Here is an 8,826-nt window from a genome sequence, read left to right as displayed (position 1 = left end):
AGCTAGGCTGTACACTCAGCAAGCTCCTAAGTCCCTGGAGTCCAGGATTTCATGCTGTGGACACATGAGTGAGTACTATTGGGGGAATAAAGCAGGGAAAAGTCTGTTTGAAGTATTAGCTATCTCCCTGAGTTGCACATTCTCCATAAACAAGTTGCTGCATTTATTCTTAAAGGAGCCACGTCCCAATTTCCTGCCCGTTGCCCATAGCAACGCTTCAAAAAAAAAAAAGTTAGCTCAATTTAAATCTGCTAGGCTGGTGCAGAATGTTGAGGACAATGTTGGACAGCGAAGACAACACCCAAATGGGCCACAGCAGTTCTTCAGCTCCCATTACACCCAGCTGCATTATGCAAATAAGTATGCCATACTATCCAGGCGCATCATGGTATTCTCATTATGATGGAACACCTGGTACCCTTCAAGAATTTAGAGAAAAAATGCAAAGTCATTTTAAACTGTGCTCTGTTACTGAAGAACAGAAAGTTAAAATTTTGATCAACCAATTACAAGGACCTGCACTCCGTGAGGTCAAGTCCTGGCCTGGACATGAGCGCCAAAACAGTAAACAGATCCTAGACCGACTGAGTGTTACCTTTGAGTCTAGAACTGCTTCTGAGCTTAAGAAGCGTTTCTTTGGGATGAGACAACACCCCAAGGAGTCGCTTAGAGACTATTCCCTGACCTTGCAGGAAGCATGGCGAGCTGTTATTTGGGTCGATCCTCATAAAGCAGTAGGTCAAGATCAAACCCTTCGTGAACAGTTTATTGAAGGTGTGTTAGACAAGACTCACAGGAGCCAGTTGAAAATGTTGTCTGTACAACATCCAAATGCTTCTTTCCTAGAATTTAAAGAACTAGCCATAGAAATACTAGAGGAGAAATCTCTGCCAGAATGGCAAGAAGATAACAGAAGTGTGACGACTCCCATACCAGCACCTGTAAGTCTGATGGTTGAACAGAGTGCTCAGTCCCCGACTGCTCAAGTCTCACATTGCGCTAAAGCTATGGAAAAAGTAGAGAATGAAGCAACACTGGCTAACCAAATATCACACCTCACTGAAGCAATGGAAAGAATGATGAAGCGGATGGATCGACTAGAAAACCCCTCTAGACAAGGAAGAGAAAGTCCTCCCATACGGAACCGAGAGCGACCACCACCACCTACAAGAGAAAGACAGTGGCAACCACTGGTTAGACGCTCAGATACCTGGTATCTGAGTACCAGAGGATTACAGTGTAAATATTGTCACCGCAAAGGGCACCGTGAGGAAGATTGCTGGCAGTTAAACGACAATCCCCTGAGGCTGCGGGACACCCCTCAGGTGGAGAGGCGATAGGTCCCAGAGATGCTACATGGATGCCAAAGTATGTGGGTTCTAGGCCTACAGTCGAAGTCAGCATTAACGGTGTGAGCTTCCCTGCCTTGATTGACACTGGATCTCAAGTGACCACTATAAGGGCCGCAGCATTTGAAAAGTGTAGTAATGGGGCACAGTTAACAAAAACTCCAGAAGCCTTGCTCCACATCATCGCTACTAATGGAAAATCTGTACCCATACACGGGTATTGGAGGCCAACCTTGCAGATTGGCTACACAGAACTTCCCCGACAAGGAGTGATCGTGATTCAGGTCCCTGAGGATGAAAACTTCTCAGTGATCTTGGGCACCAACGTACTCCGCCATTGCTATACTGAAGTGCTGGAAGCCCTACGAAAGACTTTATTAAATGTGCCTAGAGGCTCTCAGAAGGCCATCCATAAAACTATGAAAGTGCTGGCAGCTCAGCAGAGGTTCACTAATATCAAAAGAGAAATATGCCGTGCTCACATCAAAGACTCTCAACCAATCCGGCTGCAACCTGGCACTGAGACTATGGTGTGGTGTAGAGCTTCCATGGGACTACAAGGACAAGATTACCCGGCATTGATAGAACCGACCCTAATAGGAGATGACATACCTGTCATGGCGGCTAGAAGTCTTGTGACAGTATCTCGTGGCCAAGTACCCATTCGTTTGTTGAACCTTAGCAACCAGCCAGTGGACTTGAGAAAGTATCAGGCAGTAGCCAGCTTGTACAGTATTCATCAGGAAGATCTGCTTGAAACGTCTGTTACTGCTGCCCAACAAACTTCAGCAGGCAATTCAACTGAAGATCCAGATTCACAATCCTGGCTGTCTGAACTAAGTATCGGTGATGACACCACTTCCACTGAACAGATTCAAGGTGTGCTGGAGGTAGCCAAACAACATCATCAAGTCTTCAGCAAACATCCTATGGACTATGGACAGACCAGTTTAATCCAGCATACCATACCAACCGGTACGCATCCTCCTATCAGGGAGAGATACCGGCCTGTGCCTCCTGCCATGTACCAACAAGTGAAGAAAATGGTCCAAGATATGAAAACCACCAACATTGTCCAGGATAGCCACAGTCCCTGGGCTGCTCCCCTAGTCCTAGTAAGGAAGAAGGACGGAACAATCCGCTTCTGTGTGGACTATCGTAAGGTCAACAACATAACGCATAAGGACGCCTATCCATTGCCCCGGATAGAGGAGTCACTTGCAGCTTTAGGCTCTGCAGCCTTCTTCTCAACTCTGGATCTGACCAGTGGCTACTGGCAAGTTCCCATGGCACCAGAGGACAAAGAGAAAACCGCCTTTACTACCCCGATGGGCCTCTTTGAATTCAACTACATGCCATTTGGGCTCTGCAATGCTCCCGGAACTTTTCAGAGATTGATGGAGAGATGTCTAGGACATTGGAACTTTGAGACAGTCCTATTGTACTTGGATGACGTAATAGTGTACTCCAAAACCTATGAAGAACACCTACAGCATCTGGCGGAAGTGCTTGAAAATCTTGCGCAGCATGGGTTGAAAGTTAAGCCTTCAAAGTGTTACTTGTTGAAACCACAAGTGAAATACCTTGGTCATGTTGTGAGTGCCGCTGGCGTGCAACCTGACCCAGACAAGATAGCTCCTGTGAAGAATTGGCCTGCACCTAGAACAGTCAAGGAAGTTAAGAGTTTCCTTGGGTTCGCTAGCTATTACAGAAGATTCATTCCAAAATTTGCCCAGATAGCTAGTCCTCTCCAAGAGCTCCTCAAAGGGAATCCTAAAGATCGTCAGAATTCACGAATCCCTGTGGAATGGACTAGTGAGAGAGAAGCTGCATTCCAGCAATTAAAAGGCAAGCTTACTGAACCACCGATACTGGGATATCCGGACTATAGCCTGCCCTTCTGTCTATACACTGATGCCAGTAAGAAAGGCCTTGGAGCAGTGCTCTCACAGACACAGAATGGAACCGAAAGAGTAATCGCTTACGCAAGTCGATCATTGAGAGAACCTGAGCAAAATGATCAAAACTATAGCTCCTTTAAGTTAGAGCTTCTTGCTTTGGTATGGGCAGTGACTGAAAAATTCAAAGACTATCTAGCAGCTTCTACATTCACTGCCTACACGGACAATAACCCATTGGCGCACTTGAACTCAGCTCGCTTGGGAGCCCTAGAACAAAGGTGGGCTTCTCGACTAGCTAGTTTTAACTTTACCATCAAATACCGGTCTGGTAAGGCCAATGACAATGCCGATGCTTTGTCCAGATTACCCGCAGAGAAGGAACTTAAATCCATTGATGAGCAGTGGGAAGATGTGGAAATGCCCGCTTTCTACGCTCGATTTGCACGGCAAGAGGCTCAGCAGATAAAGCATAACGCTTTCAGTAGCCCTCAGCAGAGTGATCTTGTTCCTCCAGTTGAAAAAGAATGCTGGCTAAAGCTTCAGGCGGAAAGCAGAGTAATCGGTGAACTATTGGATTACTTCTCCAGTGGGCGAGTTCCAGAGAGAATCCGAAAACACAGAGTCGACACAGACACAGACACGGCTTTGGCGACTGAGAAAATCCCTCTTCCTGTTGAGAGGTTTGCTTTATCGCAGAATTCTAGACCCAGTCACTTATGAACGAGTCTTCCAAGTGGTGATACCCAGAAGAGATGCCAAAATCGTCCTGGACATGTATCATGACCAATCTGGCCACTTTGGAGTTCAAAAGACAGAAACTACCATCCGAAAAAGATTCTTTTGGGTCAATATGAGAGCTGACATTGAGGATTGGTGTCGTAAGTGCCCCACTTGTGTAGTGAACAAGAGTGAAAGACAGAATCAGCGTGCACCACTCCATCCAATTGTGAGTAAAAGTCCCCTTGAAATTCTAGCCATTGACCATGTGAAAATTGGACCAAGCCGATCTGGACACACCCATGTCTTAACCATGGTTGATCATTACACCAAATTTGTTGTAGCTGTTCCTGTAAAAGATCTCACTGCCAAAACTACAGCTGCCACCTTGTGGAAAAGCTTCATCCTACCCTATGGCAGCCCTGACAAGATTCTCACTGACAAAGGATCTGCTTTTGAATCTGAGTTGTTCCAAGAGTTGTGTGCTCTGTACAGTTGCAAAAAACTGAGGACAACAGCATACCACCCTCAAGGAAACGGATTATGTGAGAAAGTGAACCAAATCCTGATTAACAGAGTCAAAACCCTCTCCACAGAGAAGAAGGCAGATTGGCCAAAGTTTCTTCCAGAACTAGTGTTCCTTTACAACAATATTTCCCATTGTTCCACAGGATACACTCCCTACTATCTAATGTTTGGAAGACATGGAAAACTACCTGTAGACGTTGCTCAAGACATCTCCATGCCAGATTCAGAATCTCTTCTTCCTCAATCAGATTGGGTTAAAGAACATCAGAGACGTCTAGAAGATGCCAAAGAAATTGTTGACTCTAGAATTGAGAAAGCTCAACAAAAACAGAAGCAGGATTATGATCTACATGCCTGTGCTGAACCCTTTCAAACAGGAGATTCCGTATGGTTGAAAAACAATCATCCTACTAGTAAGCTAGATAGCCATTGGGAGCGTGAACCGTACATTGTGCAAAATATTCTTTCTCCAGAAGTGTACGAAATTTATTGTGAAAATCACGGTACTCAGCGAGTACATCGCAACAGGCTAAAGAAATGTTTGAGGGAACCTGATCCTCAACCGCATTCAAGTAAAGGGCCTGAACCTTTTGCACAAGCATCAACACCTCAGCAAAGTACCACTACTGAAGTACTCCCTGGATTAGATCCGTTCAAGTGGTTCCTCCAACCTCATATCAACATACTGGTTCCAGGGCCTGCAAACCCTACTTCAGTGGAGACCCAACATAGTCCTCTGCCTGTGCCTCCTTTACCAACTGAAAATATTGACACTCCAGAGAACTTCTCTACTTCGCTTCATGGCTTGGAAGAAGAAGGTACAGAACCAGAAGGAAGTACCCAAAACACTTTGCGAAGATCCCGAAGGGAGAATCAAGGAAAGCTTCCCGCTCATCTGAGAGATTATGAACTGTTACCACCGCCAAGGAAGTTATCCTGTGCAACAAAGACTTTCTTGATTTAAGCTAATAACAAGTAAAAGACTACACGTCTGCTCAGGATATCACCCCAGTTGCGCCATGTTTGCGCCAAAGTCCCTTGCTTTTCCCCTTCTCATGTTCAGATGAACTGTTCATTATCCCTGAAAGGAACTTACTCTATGGATCGCAGTCATTGCCTTGTGGATTACAATTATTTCTATTTGTGTTTTTCCTATGGAATAACTTATTTTTGAGAACAATGCTATTCCCAGGATGTTCTTGTTGATGCAACGTTCAAGTTTACCGCCCAGAGAAGAGACTCAGACCTATACTTGAGCTCTCTGTGTCCATTTTTGCACTGAAAAGTGATACGTTGAAACATTATTTTTGCATATTTTTATAATTTTTCGTTGGACTTCTCATGGTAACATGGACTCTTCACTAATGTTTTGCATTGCCTTTACTTAGTTTAGTCAGGATTTGTAGGTACCCCGAGCAGTCCTCACCCATTGGTCCAGGCGATCCATTGCCTAGTGTCTGAAAGATGATCCAGCTGCTCCAAGTAAAGAACAAGTATAACTGTGTTTATTAAGTGTAACTGGTTTTTACTTCCTGTGTAGTTAGTTAGAGACGTCTCATTTATATTTTTGTAAACATGTATTGATCAGCATGTTGTGACACAGTGAAGGCCTACACTTAGTTTGGTAGTTTGACACTAGTAGGTATCTTGGCTATAAAGCGTTCTGAGCAATTAAAGGCCTTGATGCTCTTGAAGGGAAAACAGGATTAAGCCACCCTTCTAACGGTAGATTAGCCAACTTGTTAGGTGGTTGGGATAATTACCCCCACACTTTCTGTGTTTCCTGGCCAGAAACATCGGAAGGTTCAAGACTAGTCTTAGCCTTTAGCACACTAGTATTAGAGACAAGAGTAAAACACATTAGCCATAGCATAGTCAGGGAACTGGGTATGAGTCTGTGGTAACTTTAGGTAACATTGGAGCTACATGCAGCATACAGAATAGCCTAGTAAATCTAGGTCCAGCTCGCATGACAATAGGAACATAGACACTGTAGTATACGTTACATTAGGACCAAGGCATTCCTTACAGGTGCACTCCACCAAACGCCTGGGTGAACATGGTACAGTGCCCCGACATACAGGTAGTTTCATTAGCACAAGCCGGGGGCGGCTTGGGTCTTCTTTAAGGGGGTATGTAGTGACCCACCAGGCACTACAAAGTTTTATCTGCAATATGACATGTGCTTTGTAGAAAGTAACTGTGTAATGCTTTATCATTGGTGTCCAGCAGGTGGCAGTGCATTGCCAACATGTTGACAGTGAGCATTGGGACCCAGCGGCCTTCCACCTCAAGTGTGTTGCCTAGGCAACAGTAGGAGGTCTTAGAGGTCCTGAGAGGAGTTGAGTAGATGTAGTCGGTGAGGAGGAGCAGACACGTGCTCTCCATCATAGTCAGATATAAGCAGTCGTGTGCTGACTAAAACCTTCAAGTAAGTGAAGTAACCTGCTGAGTGCAGAGCAGGCAAAGCAAGAAGAGAGAGGAGAGATTCTAACCAGCCAGATAAAGGCTATAACCACTAAGGCAGAGGGAACCCAATGCTCACTTCATGCAGCCTGACTGGAGAGTGACTGAACACCATTCCAATGTGCTGTATTACTGTGTAAACCAGATAGTAAAGTCCCTCAGTTATATCACCGTCTATTCATTGTCTCCAAACACTGAAAACCAACCACCTCATTGCTGTGACGACCGCCTGGGGCCTTAGGAGAGCCAGGACCGCTAAGGTAGGAGTAAAGCACCGTGACACTATTGCCCCTGACAACACCACCGGCACCCTATCTGGTCCTAATAGAGCCTCCAGTCCACCGTGCGGACGTTGCAATTGCGCCCATCACCATCCAAGGCAAGATACCACTAAGACAGCTTACCACTGAAAATGCGGACTGGGACTCTCAGCTACCTATTGAGAAACAACAAAGGTGGGAAAAATGGAAAAGGTCTCTGGAGGTATTAGAGCAACTCCAAGTTCCACGTTGTTATGCCCCCAGCTCCCTTTCAGCGGCCATCAGAAGGGAAGTCCACATCTTCTCTGATGCATCAGTGGAAGCCATAGCTGCAGTGGCCTATCTTAGGATTACAGGAGTCAGAAATGAGACACATTGCGGATTTGTCTTAGGTAAGGCAAAACTAACTCCAAAGCCTGCACACTCTATACCAAGACTTGAGCTTTGTGCTGCCGTGCTAGCAGTTGAAATTGCTGAAGTATCTGCTATAATCAACGCAAGGCCTTTAGTTCCAGTTTCCTCAGACCCTGATTCTCCAATCATCCTTACTCCAGCAACACTTCTTACCCAGAAGATTGGAACTTCTGATATTCCTCCAGGCACCTTTGACCACAGTAACATCTACAGACACCAATGGAAACAGGTTCAACATCTGTCTAATGTGTTTTGGTATCGGTGGAAGAGTGAGTATCTTCACATGCTCCAAAGCCGTCACAAATGGCAGACTTCAAAACCTAACCTCCAGGAAGGCGACCTTGTTCTTTTGAAGGATAAAGAAGCCCATCGTAATGAATGGCCCTTGGGTCTCATCACAAAGGTCATCCCCAGCGACGATGGAAAGACTCGTAAAGTGGAAGTCAAGGTAACAAAGGGAGGTTCAGCAAGGCTTTTCTTCCGTCCAATTCATGAACTAGTGCTCCTTCTACCAAAAGAAGAAGTTACATGAGTGACTTGGACACCCACACAGCTTATGGCGGGGAGCATACCACCATGGACTATGGCTGTGTCATCACTGATAACCTCCTCCTGTGGATTACAGTGTGGGTTGGTGGAAGTGTTTGCAGTCCGCGGCTTCCCCAATCCGAAGATGGGTTTATTTGAAGTTTCTTCGGGATTACAAATCTTCAACTTCAAGATTTGGACTTATTGTTTATTGTTTGCACGTTGTTTTTCTCTCTTGTTTTACAGGTTTCAAGAACAACCTTGGACTTTCAGGACATTTTTCCGATTTGGAATATATTGCGAAATCTAAAGATTTCAGACGGGGAGTGTCATGTCCCAAGACTGGTTTCTATTCATTGACATGTATATGTGTTATTCTGCTTTGCTTTTTGACCCTCCTGTCTTCCTGTCCTCTAGCTGCAGTGTTGTAGCTCCTCCCCTCTCCCTCATGTTAGCAGCCATTTTCATGTTAAGACAGTGCATGTACCTGTATGTTCCTGCTACCCCTGGCATATTATATCCTTTTCACTATTCTGACTCAACAACCTGGCTATGAGCAGGTGGGGTTATAGATAGTCTTATATCTGTGCTTCAACCAGTACTCACACCAAGTCACATATTGTCAGATAGCGTCAACCCCGTTGTACCAGCATTTCTACAGGG

This window comes from Dendropsophus ebraccatus, chromosome 8, assembly GCF_027789765.1.
Source record: "Dendropsophus ebraccatus isolate aDenEbr1 chromosome 8, aDenEbr1.pat, whole genome shotgun sequence".
Lineage (NCBI taxonomy): Eukaryota > Metazoa > Chordata > Amphibia > Anura > Hylidae > Dendropsophus > Dendropsophus ebraccatus.
Note: the sequence above shows the minus strand (reverse complement) of the source record.